At 40.2% G+C, this 13,323-nt stretch overlaps 1 protein-coding gene across 6 annotated transcripts in view; it reads right to left on the reverse strand.

The window, feature by feature from the left end:
- CTBP1 (C-terminal binding protein 1) overlaps nt 1-13,323 on the reverse strand; it is a 236,159-nt gene that overhangs the window by 123,915 nt on the left and 98,921 nt on the right. The window lies entirely within an intron of this gene.

A 13,323-nucleotide genomic window follows, 5' to 3' on the forward strand; every position in this document is an offset into this window, starting at 1 on the left:
TTCTGAACTGGACCTGCAGATTAGTCCTGAAAAAACACTTTACCAGAAAAAGCTTTCGGTAATTTGATTTTGAATTTTAAAACAACACAATTTTCCTCCCCTCATTCCAAAGAGAGCATCCACATCTGAAAGAAGTTATTTTCCACCCACGTAGGGATTCCACCTATAATAAAAGGTCACTTATTACCCCACTTTGGGAACACAAAAGGAACCTCCAGCTGAATGGGGTCTCCAGCGAGGGGAACAGATGGGCCAAGCGTGTAGCACAGCACTGCTGTATTGATGGGGATGGAACCGAAATCACATCACCATGGCAACTCCTGCTGCTCCTCCCTCAAGACAACAAGAAATAGCTCACGAGAGGTATTTTAGGAAACCCATCAAAACTGTGTTTCTTGCTTTCCAATTATTTCCAACGTACCTACGAAAGGTGCTTTCAGGAAACGGGAGGATGGCGTTTGCTTGCACAGAGTGGAAAATCATCCTGTGCTGTATAAACCTGCAAAGAATGCTGGGTCCTGATCAGCCTCCTAAAATGTTAACTTCAAACTTTATGGCCCTTCCACTGAAAACCTTCATGCTGATTTTCTACTGTCTCTACTTTGGGGTTATATTTTCCTAATTAGACAGAGAGCTGTCCGAAGCAAAGTCTAATGCAATCCATTTCTTCTCTGCAGAAGATCCAGAGGTTACACCTACCTGCAATGCTCACATTGCTTTTTGTATCACTGCTGCATTTAATAAATACAAATGCTGAGGACTCCTTTTGCAGTGCAAAAATCCCTTTATAAGACTGCATAAAAAATAAAAAAAACCAAGACCAAACTCCCCAGAGTGAGGGAGGGAATGGAAAGTGGGTGGGTGCCAGTGAACTCCCGACTTCTTTCAAGCAGGATATCCCCAAGCTTTCAAACAATAATAAACACTTCATTCTCCAAATACAGTTCCCTGAAGTACTTGCTTCCTTCCAATTGAAATTAATTGGGGTTTAATTTTCAGGAAAAGATTCCATCTCTAATTTCAGACTTTTACAGTGATACACGTCAGAAGCATTAAAACTGCGAGAGATATCATTTACAAAAGGACAGATCTCCAAATGTGAACTGCTTATTAACTGGTCCTGGTGAAACTCTTGCACAAAGCTTATGAAACTAATAAACATATTTGATTTTCATAGCATTACCTCAAAACACCACGAACATAACCCAAAGCACTTCCAGCTGTTTCATGTATACTTGAATAATTTTGGAAACTTTCATTTCTGACGCACCCCCGAAGGGCCCCACTTGGATTGTAAATGTTTTTGTTTTGGTTGGCAGAAGCCCCTGTACAATCTTTGATTTAATATCAGCTTTAAAGCAATAATAAAAATAATAAGCTCACTCACATGCCAAACCACCCATGCTGCCGTGGACCCCAGGGGAGGGACTGGCTGTGGGAATCCTGCTCATCTGTTCCCATTGTGTTTTCTTAACTCTGCAGATCTGAAGATGCTGCAACACAGATTTCCTTGCCCCAACCTCTGGGCAGCTGAATTCAGTTGCTTTCCACAATTAACCCCAGCACTGGCATAGTAGGTGGTGTGCAGCTGCTGCCATTCAGTGTAAAAGAACAGCCAAACTACATGTGATTTCTGAATATTAAAGGTTCTTGGGGAATAATCACTAAGCTTCCCAAAGTTAGGTACAGCAGAAAACAGAAACAACATTTAACACCTTAGCTGCTCACTTTTTTAATTGTTAAATTCTGAAACTCAGTGGGGTTTTTCCCTCCCATCTAAGAATTGACACTATTTAAAATGCAAGTGATTTTTGTAGGCTTTTGCTTGCTTCCTTTTTCTTAAGACATCAAGGTTCTCCTTCAATAAAAGTCAGGAAATGGCAGAAAATCTCCCTGCAGCCCTTTTCTCTTGTTTGCCAATGCACAGCTCACTCACTCTCTTTTACCTTTCCTGTCTCTTATTTGCAACATACACTTCAGCTTAAAGCATTTCCACTCCTTCCCATGCAGAACCCACTGGATGATGCTCCTGCCACTGAGAGCTCCTGTGCAGGGAGCTGCAGGTGACAGGACCTTTACTTTCTACTGCTAAAAAACATATGGCTCCATCCCCAAACCCTTGCACACTCATCCCATCTTCTCTAGGCTGTGTTAGTCATCCTCTCCACACCCCTCAAACACTGATAAACTGAGGGATTACTCTTGTGATTAAACATTATCACCTCATATCTAGCTTAAATTTGTTTAATTTGTGATACCTTGGACAATTTTTTGGTTTGGATTAGGAAAGTATCTCTTTTCTGTCTCAGATGACATGGCCTTTTTTAAATCATCCTTGTGCATCTCCAAAACTTTCCCCACCTGATGGAGGGACTCACCTCCCAGTTCCCCTGGAGCAGCAATTCCCTGTGCCTGCACCAGGAGTGATTATCTCATTTTGGCCATGGCTCTGCAAAGGCAGCTCTGGCAGTTCATGTTCACCTACAGAGCTGACACACCACTGCACTATGACATGCAGCTTTTGCTTATGTGCACCTGACTCCATCCTCCCATTTATTAAATCATATATTAAAATAACCCCTCTAAACCAGCTGATCCAGAGTTATCTGTGCCTACGACCTCCTCTCTTCAGTAATCTCCATCTTTGTCTCAACTACAAACATCAGTGATGTCTTTACAATTTTTTTCCATATCATGGATAAAAATGTCAGCAAGGATTAGGATGAAAAATTATTCTTTACAGGACTCTGCTACAAACTGCCCATTTTTAATCCACTTATTTTTTGGAGTGTTCATTTTGCATCATTCTGGTTTTCTACTTAATACATTCCCTGGTATCAAGTCAAATGTCATAGAGAAACCTAGATTGTTAAATCAACACTATCACCCTCATTAAAAATAATCCCATAAAAAGATCCTGCAGTTTGACAATTTATATACTATAAATCTGTGCAGACAACTTAATTTTCTACAGTTTCAACCCACGCTGTTGTTTTTTTAAAATATACAAGCAAGCTATTAGTAGAGGCAAAAAAAGTTGTAATCAGCAGAAAGTAATTTACGCCACACAAAAAAATTACTCAAGGTCTTTTGAAGCTAAAGCTGAGAGTTAAACTGGGCACCAGTGAAAGCAAGTGTCCTGAGTTGCAGCAGCAGCATCATTTTAACAATATCTACCTCAACCAGTAAGGCCCCTGATGCACCATTCACACTCCTGCCATTCCAAACAGGAGGAAGATTCCTCATCTTCAAAAAATGTATTTTCACATTTTTATTTCTCAGATTCCACCTAAGTAATTGAAAATTTAAAAAATTGCTTTGACTCCGTGGAGGAAGAGGAAGAAACAGTAATATTCCCAGAGCTGTGGTGACACAGAGATATTGGTTCAATAGGAAACTCATTTTGTCACTATATCGCACTGTGTAAATAGAAAACATAATTAATAAGGACAGGCATGTTAATTTTGGTTCCTTTCAAAACCTGCAGGCAAGGGGAGCAAAAGGGGGAATGACAGTATTTGGCAATAGCAAGAAAAACAGTTGCAAATGAGACGTTTTTCAACTCCCTTAACCAGCTTTAGTAACAACTGAGAATAAAAATAAACTTATAAACACTTTCATACCCTTTAGAGTGCTCCATTTAAATAGCATATTTAATCTAAGTCATATGTACCTTTATAACAATGCTTTATAATACCTTATAACAATTTTTGCCCTCAATATGAATTAAGAGTATTAAATATATGTGCAAAATAGTAGCCCATGCTGGAATGTCTCCAGAATTAAATTCTCAATAAGAGTTTTTTTCTCCTTTTTTCATTTTGGGGTTTTTTGATTTTTTTTTTCCTTCAAGCCGCAATGATATTCAAAACTAGGTCAAGCTTATAACACTCAACAAAAGTAAAAGGATCTGCAATTTCTTGGATTTTTTTTAAGTATCTTCCTTTAAAATTTACCATAAAAAGATTTTGTGTTTCCTTTGTGAAAAGGACAAATACAGATTTCTCTACCTCCCCAAAAACAAAAATCCACAAAAATAAGGTAACTACTAAAACACAGCTTTACTCCTATCCTTGGAAAGCATTACTGCTCTGAAATTACAGATACTACCAAGTAAAGCCACTCAAACTATATGTAATCTAAAGAGTAACCCACTGAGCAAACCAGAGAATTTCTAGGAACGTAAGAGCAACCCAGTATCCAAATTTTAGGACAAAATGTGTATAAAAATACACATGAATCTGCTTTGCCACACGTATGACTAAAATGGACACACACAACAACCTGACATTGTCAGCAGCAGTCTCTTCACTTGCATTCATCACTTTCTAAATTCTAACAGATGCCAAAATCAACTTTTATTTTTCTAAAGAGATTCAGAAAATTAAGGGCAGGAGGCATTACGTTCCCCTCAGCAGTCTGTGCCCCATGTCCCCAATGTGCTTGACCATTCCCATTCCCCCGTGAGAGCCAAACCCTCTGTCCCCAGACTGCTGCACAGATAGATGATGTGACACATCTGCAGGAAAATCAAGGAATCAACCCATTCAGTTTCCAACAAACTCTGAGCAGCCACTCCTTCCTCCATCCCCATTCAAATACTGCTGTCTAACAGTACTTTCTAATTACTCCAGGGACCTCCACCCTTATTAAAAGTCACATTTTCACCTTGCAGTGTAGCACTCATCATCATCTTTGCAAAAACCTGCTTGCTGCTGGTTATGACTCACAGGTTCTCTGCATTACAGCTTTCCAGTGGAAAAGTGATTTACCTAACTAAAAGCACATTTATCAAGACAAACTCTAAACAAGTGTAAATTTGAAATTGAAATTCTGCTCTCTGATAAGACACTACATCCAGATCAAAGAAATCAAGGCGGCAGGGTTGCTGCAACGCATGAAAAACACCAACTCTGACTGTGAGCTGTGGAAGTGAAGAGCTGGGATGCTTGGGAGAGGCACTGACAGCACCAAGGACAAGTGAAACCTGACAAGGAGGAGACCTGGAATCTCCAAAAAAAACCATCTTCAGCATGGAGCTAAGGAAACATGTATTATCAGATCTATGGAGCCTCAGTGGTGAACCTGGATTTCAGTCAAGTCTATGATAAATCAACTAGAGAAGATTTCTGGCTGGTAATAGGGCAAAGTAAATATTAAGAGTGATTAATAAACAAATGGCAGTCTACTAAACTAATTGTCAATGCTGAATATCCAGGAGTGGCTCTGGATCCACACACCACCAATGACAACCAGCGGAACAGCAATAACCTGGGAAGAAGAAACAGCCAACAAGGGATTGAGAGAAAACCTCAGCATAAAATCTTGCAACAACTTTGTCTAAAAAGGAGAACAAGATCACTTGGTCCAGCCCAACCTCCTTCTCAAAGCAGGGCTCCAAAATGCAATTTGCACACTGTTAATTCCTAATGATCTGGGAAATGGATTTACTGGTCAAGAAGTCCAGGGAATGCAGTGAAGCTACAGTACACCACCAGTGTTGTATTGATGCTGCAGCACAAGTAATTAGAAGATCAAATCCTAGCTGAGGTCAAGATTTATTAACAGCTAGTGATCAAAATAGTCAAGAGATGTGAAGCCATTTACCATGACTAAATAATCCAGTATGGAATCCTTGAGGCACCCAGGAAGTGCTGGCATTAAACAGGATGAAGAAGGTGATAAACTCCTGCTAGACCATCCTGAGATTTGGTTGGATTGAGACAAAAACAGATTTGCAAATAGACCTAATAAATGAAATGAGGAGTTGGGCAAAAAATGCTGTATTCCTCCACAGGGCCTGACATCCTTATCCCTCAAAAATAAACCAGTGCTGTGAAAAAGCTAACCCAAAAAAAAAAAAAAAAAAAGTGTGTTGACTTAACAGTACTTATCTTGAGCTGTGCATTCCTGGTGTTAAAAAGGCAGAATTGTGCCATGAAGAGCCTGTCTCAGTTTTCCTTTTCTCTTAGGCAGTGTACCATGAGCTAAAATGAAGCTCAAAATTCAGGTTTTCTAATGGACCAGAGGACCAGCAATGCTGAGGCTGCTGGATGAGTGTGAAGGGTTAGCATGGGCGAGGTGGGAAGGCAGTCAACTGGAGTTTGCAAACTCAAACAGTAATTTCTGAAGAGCAGATCCACATCCAAGACAACCCCAAGGTTCAAAGGCTGCCATCAGATTGTTTCCACTGTTAGCACATGGGAATTCAGTGCCCTGGTGACCTCCTGCAGCCTGATGGACCAGCAGAAGACTCCTGCCACCACCAGCTAGGACAACCTTCTGTCAGAATCCTTCTGGGACAATGAGATAATCACACTAAATCATGAATAAAAGAGTAATGGCTTCTTTCTGGAAAAGCACCAAAACTGAGGGGAGAAGGCTCATGAAAGTATTTCCAATACAAGTCTGAAAAACTGCCTACAGCTTATCAGTGAACACATCTTGGCATGAGGAACATTCAATTCCAAGAGCATTTGATATCTTGATATAATTTACATATATATAAATGTGATGCAAATATATACAATGTGAATTTATAGAAAGCCATATTTTTACTAGAAGGGCACAGAGCCAAACTAAGTGGGAACAATGGACAAGATGTAAAATACAGTTGCTCTTCCTGTGCCTCTTGTAGGGGTTTTCCTGATTCATGATAAAAGCATAAAGCAACACACATACTTTATTCACCAAAATACAGTGCTGATAAATCTGCAGTGACTTTCCATGGCAGTTCCACAACTCCTGAAATCACCTGGAGTTTTAACTAATATTTCCTCTCACTAAAACCTGGTTTGCTTAAAAAAATTACATTACAGTTGCTCAACACTTCTTTAAGAGATAAAACCCAGGCAAGAATCTGTTTATTGGTATCCAAATCCCCATATACAACAACATTCATTATTTCCTTGCAACTGGCCCCACAATTTACAAGCCCACACCACTATGGAAATACATAGGACAAGATATTTATTGCAACCCATCCAAAGTTTCTTTGACTGTTGATTGTGTGTGTGCTTCCTGGAGTCCTGCTGAACATTTACGTAAGACGATTGCTTTTAATCTTTCTGTATTTGCTTTAGACGTGCCCTGACAACCACTTAGAAAAGTGGTATTTTCCTGACAAAATGAATCATTTGTCTTCCACCACCAAGTTGCAGATCTTTGTTACAGGAATAGAAAGGCTAGAACATGCCCTAGGAAGTCTCTTTCTCTGCTTTGAAATTATAGGGAGCAGATACACTCAATTTGAAAATCCTGTGATAAAAAAAAAATAAATTAAAATTTTTAAAAAGTGGCACAATTTCCTCAAGCATGAGTTCATAATGGGAACAACATACTGTGACAAGTGGATTGCAAGAGGAAAAATACAGCGTGGAATTGCAGAACTCCTTCTAAGTCAAAGTACTGACACCATGTTCTGCTGAGAAAACCTTTTGTGCCTCTGATTTAATGATAAATTTCATGTGACTTTTCTTGGTTGGAGGAATGGAACAGAAACAAAACCAAAACACTGTCCTGATGTGTTAGCATTAAACATCTCCTTTAAGAAATAAACTTCATGTCTTTGATTGTTACATAAAGTTCTATTTTTGGCCTGAACAAGAGGGAGAAAAAGAACAAGAAAATAACCACAATTATTCTCAAACCAAGAATCCATCAGAGGTCTAAAAACATGAAGGAGAAATCCTTTTTAAGGAAGAAAAGACTTCAATTTCTAGCCCTGTAATCCAGTTTTCACCACCTCTGCTTGGCAAGCTGTGGTCAGTGCTGAACTCCCACTCACTCAATGCATCAATAATCCTCAAACTCGTGTCCTTCACAGTACTAACCACTTCTGGTTTTTTCCAGCTTTGACCTTCCCAAGGCTATGACTTCCTAACTCCATTTTCTGACTTGCCTTTCCTTCCCAGAAATGAGTTCTCCTCCTCCAGCATCCACCCAGGTTCAATGCTGACATCCTGCTCTTTCCTCTGCCCATCCTGCTCCTTGGTCAGAGAAAACTCCATCACTCTTGTGCTGACCGCTCACACTCTGTGTTTCTCCAAGATGAAACTAATATTACATTTTGCAAAGGTGCAGAACATGCATTCAGCAAGACCAAAGCAGAACCATCACTTTGCTCTCCATCCTCCCTGCTCAACCATCTCTAATTTTTCCTCTCACCAGATAATGCCATCAGGCCACTGCTTCACAGCAGAGCAACATCAGAAATTGGTCCTCACTCTTTCTGACCCTTTTTGGACAAAGTTGTGCTGTTTCTACTCTGCAAGTTACAAAACTGACGAGGAACAGCATCTTCTTGTGATCTTAAAGTCATCTACTATACTTTTTCCCAATGCCCTTTATGACAACCACGTTCCCCCACCAGGCCTTTGTCAAATACTTGGTATTTTCTTCTCTCACTCTTTCAATCATCTCTCTCTTTAAGTCCCTGCATTTAACTGCCTTTGGCGACTCAGGCACAACTCAAGGGGGTTTTTTTGCCCATTTGTATGTAGAAGATGTAATTGCAGCTGCTCACCTGCATTTTCTGTTTACTAAGGATACACATCACCATTTTCCAGCTCACTGTATTCGCCTTCAAGCTTTCTGGCTTTTATAGACAGCATTATCCCTACGTATGTCATCCTTTCTCCCCTTGACAAAAAATCCCCCACCAATGTCTCTTTGTTAGAATACAACAAATCATAATTATTAGCCAAGAGTATAAATGTTCACCACGTGACAAAAGCAAATCTGGGGCTTTTCCTTTGCTAAAAAACCCTCTGGTTGAAATTTGCTTCCTACTTCTAGCCGATTTCATCTGCAAGTTGAGATACAGACTGACCTCTCCATATGGCACTTCCAACATATGGAAAAAAGATACAGATGCACAAATGTTTTGTCTAAAGCACAGAGAAATTGCAAAGCATGCTTCAGTTCCAATTTATTGTCTTTTGCGCTCATGCTATAATTTAGAAAAATTAAAATGTTCCAAAGTTTGTGTTTGATAATAATTAACATTTCTAAAGCTGTTTTTCAGATGCTCTTTTCAAAAGAATGGACCATATAGGTCTTCAGTAGTAAGCAAAAAGGTCTTTTGTGGAGAAAAACACCAGATACTGATGTCTACCAGACAATCAAATGTGCCCCTGTGTGGGCTGTACATTCTTGTTCTCAGAACAGACCTGCTGGTGACTGAGCAACTACTTTCAGAGAAAAATTTTTTCCTTCAAAATCCTTCAGAAAATTGGGTTGGTTTTTTTAGCAATAATCCCAGAATATTTCAAATCATGTGAGTAAAGATCTCAAGGTATTTAACCAAAATAACACGGGCATAGCCACAGACAGAACAGTCTTTATTTTCATGAAAAGGGCAAAGGTTCAATACCAGAAAGTTCAACCTATACAGAGAAATGGCAGAATGAAGTTTACTAATATGTCCTAAAATCTAAAACATAGACTTGATCTAAAATAAAAACCCAACCCCTCAAATGCTTCTACTTCATCCTCTGCATTCACGAGCTTAAGCCACGAGATGTACACAGCCAACTATTCTGCAAGATGTTGGTACCCACAAGCACTTTTACAGATCTAAAAGCATGAATTTACTGTTTTTCTGGAGGCAAAAAAATAAGATAATCTTCCCAAGGTGTTGCACTCCCACTCTACATCAGAGAACATCCATCCCATACATTGCCTTTCTTCTGCAGGCACAATGTCCAACCCACAGCCAACCCATCTCCAGCAAGGGCTGCGGGTCAGTGGTCTCCAAACAGCTGGCCCTGAAAGGCCACAGCTGGATAAAGTGAATCTTTATGAGCAACCAGGACAGGCTGCTCCCACTGACTGCATTTCCAGAGTGGCCAAGTTGAATGTTCACAGGGATGTAAAAAGCTCCTGTTCACCCATCTCCTCTTCAACAAGACAAAAGCTTTTCTTGCAGGCTCTGCTGACAACACAAGCAGGTGGTGTTGGGTGTGTGTAATCCAAGCACAGAGACTGCTGGGAATATCAATCCAAGGGGCTCTACCTGCTCAAGAGCAGAACTCAGAAAGACCCATCAGGGCTTTAGGAGTATCCAAAAACATGGCATCATCCCCTGACCAGGACACAGCACAGCTCTTTCATAGTAATCTGGCTCCATCAGGAAAAGAAAAGCAAATAAAATCAAACTTTGCAAAAAACAGATTTGAACAATGCAAGTGGTTTGTCCTTCCATCTTCCATGACAGCAATGTCACTATATTTGTTGGAAAAAGTTTTTCTGCAGTGGCATCTTCAAACTGTAACTTGCTGAGTATGCTCTCTCCTTCTTATCTCCAGATGTTAAAATCAAGTTGATCTCTCAGCAGAAATGCACAGATTGCTGTCCTTGGACCATGTGCACCACATCCCATGCAAGCCTCACTGATGCTATGGCATCACCAACCAGAGAACAAAGCACTTCAGGGTAAAACAAACTGGAGGGCCAGAAGAAATGTTCCTTAGTAATAAACTCAGAATATCTGACAGAAAAAAATTATGCCCCATTTTGCCCCATGGTCAGGGTACTTTGCTGTTTGTTCCCCCACAATGCTTTCCAAAGGGTTGATCCATCCTTTCCCCAGCTGCTCTCACAAATAGACCCTGTCCCTCACTAAATTCAGTGTACTTAAGATGTGCTGCACTTCATCCACTAGAGCATCCAGTAGAGCATCCATCTGCTCTATTCCCACTCTCCTCCAGCTCCCACCTGGCTGGCATGGCCCAGAATCTTATGGCAGGAGATGGGCATGGCAACCTGGGGCTCAGCTGGGAGCTTTCCACTGAGAGCCTGCCAACAGTTCCTTGAATCCACTCTTCCCACTATGCTCTCCCACACCCACAGCAACTGGGAAATCTCTAATAATTATGCCCTCTTGCCTGACCCACTTATGTTGGAATTGCAGGGTCTGGAATGGGCTAAAAAGAGAAAAATAACAGAGGAGGGAAGCCGCTCATTTTGCTTCCTGGACAACTCCTTTTAGAAAAGCAAATTCTGTTCTGATTTTCTCCACTATTCTCTTTCTTTTCTTTCTTCTTCAACTTCTCTTCTGTATCTTCCTTTTGTTTCTCTCTGCAAGAAGAGGAATCGGGTTAGGAAAAAGGAACGATGGAGAACGCTGATCTAAACTGCTTCACATCTTCAAATATGTGGAGAGAAAATGATGGGGCGTGGGAAGGGAATGAAGCCCTGTGGGTTTTCTTTTCCAGATGACTTTCTTTCCTCCTGGCTCATGACTGAACGAGATATGAGAGAATAAGAACTGCTGGAGATTTTGGCAAATATTGAAAAGGAGAACATGCAGCTACAATTATTCAGAGAGTAAGAAGCAAATGCTAAAGAAAAATAAACCCCACAAATACAGCCTATGGTCTCTTTCCAGAGGGAGAAGGTTTTATTCAGTCTGAATTAAATGTGTTTCTTTTTCACACCAATTCAAGCGTGGATTTCATATAAAATTCACAAATACCTATGTCAAATACAGTGAGCAACACCAGCTCAGAGGCATCAGAAAGCATTCTTTTATTACAAGGGAGAAGACACACAGTCCTGTTTCCTGAAGGATGACAAGGAACCAGAAAGAAATGAAAGCACAACCTTAATATTGCAGCTAACCATGTTAAAATGTTCCTCCCTAAGCACTGAGAGGCACCACCATGCACTTTTTGTTTACACTGATTTCCGCAAGGAAAACAGATTAAAACTGACCCTGGTACAATGCACTCCTGTCTGGAACAAGGTTAATTTCTGGTTCAGAAGAAAGGACTGTCATGATAAAAACAGAGTCCATGAACATCCCTGGGTTTGCTCCCACAGAATGTGAGCTGATTTCCAGGTACTGCAGCAGAAGGCACCGTGCTGCAGCTGCCCACAGAGATCCATGTTTCCCTCTGAAATGGCTCACACATCCCTCCTCATCACCCTTGCACAAACCAGCACAGCCAGGAGCACTGCAAACCCACCAGCACTGAAACTGAGTATTTCTTTAAACACAAGCTCTTCTTGAGACGTCCTTTCGTGGTTTTGTTTTCTTACTTGTGACCTTTGGGAAGGAAGGATGGTTCAAAACCTCAGCCACTGTTTGTTTGCAGAGGTGATAACCATCCATGCAATAAATATACTACATGCACCTGATTATTTGCCTTCACCAACCAAATGCATCAGAGAAAACAATTTGTTTGTTTTTAACTCGTTTAAAATGGAGGTATCTTTCAACGGGAGAAGAGTTTTCCATAGGAACAGGGTTTGTACTTCGTGACGTTTTCAGAAAGACCTAAGAAATAATATAAAATAACAACTATTTCTGCCTCCTGCCAGGCTTGGTGGAGTATTTTAAAACAGCTTTACTAAAATAAACCAACTTTTTTTCCCCCGAACAGATTTGCCACCAGGGAACCAAATCCTACCCTTATAAGGCTACAACAAAACAAAAGTCCCCAAAAAAGTACAAAATCTAGTCCATTTTTTAACTCAGGAAACAGGAATATTAACATACAACAGGTTTAAAACCAGTTTCTTCAGAATTAGCCATAGGCAGATGTTTCAGAAAATAATGTTCCCAAAGCTCCCCTTCTTGTTCTTCACTCCATTCCTCTCCATCTACTGAGATCCTAAACTATTAGAGCTACAAAGCTGATACAGAGATTTTAAATCCACAGCCAGTATTGCAGCTTTACCCACTGCAATGTTTTACACACACAGACATGGTTACTTTTACCATTCAAGAATTCAAACTGTTATGGCAAAAGCAGAAATTATTTAAACAACTTTGCCTACAAGCACTGATGCTGCCTCAGTATTAAAATCCCAATATACACAAAGAGAAAGGAAAACCCCTTAGTGTTAAACACTGGAGAAAGATCTTAAAAATAATGTACTCTGAAATAGTTTACAAGAATCTAAAATAATGTCAGTGCTAGCTAACACAGACTATTAATCAAACTATTTGGGGGAAAAAAAATAAAATCAATGTTAAGATTAATGTTTTGGTTCTCTCCAAGGCAGGACAAATTGGAGGGGAAAAAAGGCCAAAAAGCCAAGGGTTTTTCTGTTCCATTTTATCACATTTCTGCTGTGGACCTTACTCTATTTAAGAAGCTGCATGAGAAGCAAGTTGCTCCAAAGTTGAACTGAACCTCACCCAAGGTTAAGCGAACACCAAACCCCGACCACTTCCTTTGAGTTCTTTGCATTAAAAAAAAAAAAAATTTAACAAAATATGTATCAACAAAGGATGCTGCTACAGTGGCTCACACAAACAGCTCCATGTCTGATGTCTGCAGCGTTCCAAGTCGCTGTGTAAGTAAACTTTAAGGG

This window comes from Lichenostomus cassidix, chromosome 4 (assembly GCF_008360975.1).
Source record: "Lichenostomus cassidix isolate B80296 chromosome 4, HeHo_3.0, whole genome shotgun sequence".
Lineage (NCBI taxonomy): Eukaryota > Metazoa > Chordata > Aves > Passeriformes > Meliphagidae > Lichenostomus > Lichenostomus cassidix.